Consider the following 266-nt stretch of genomic DNA (forward strand, 5'->3'; position numbering starts at 1 on the left):
CCCTCTGTGGGATCACTATCCCGACCCCACAGAGGCACAAGCGGACCCCAACCCCCTGGAGTCCGATCGTGGCAATGCCAACCCAGATCCAGGGGTTAGGGGTCCCAGCAGAGGACAAGGCTGGGGACCAAGAGGTGACACATCCCGAGGGACTGGTGAGGACAAGGGTGCCCCAGCAACCTTTATTAGAGACCAAAACCCCAAATCGAGACCACAGTAGCACCATCAGGGTCACAGTGGCAGGGAGGTGCGTCGGTGGGGGGTGG

The sequence above is a fragment of the Mesitornis unicolor genome, unplaced genomic scaffold (assembly GCF_000695765.1).
Source record: "Mesitornis unicolor isolate BGI_N332 unplaced genomic scaffold, ASM69576v1 scaffold37251, whole genome shotgun sequence".
Taxonomy (NCBI): Eukaryota; Metazoa; Chordata; class Aves; order Mesitornithiformes; family Mesitornithidae; genus Mesitornis; species Mesitornis unicolor.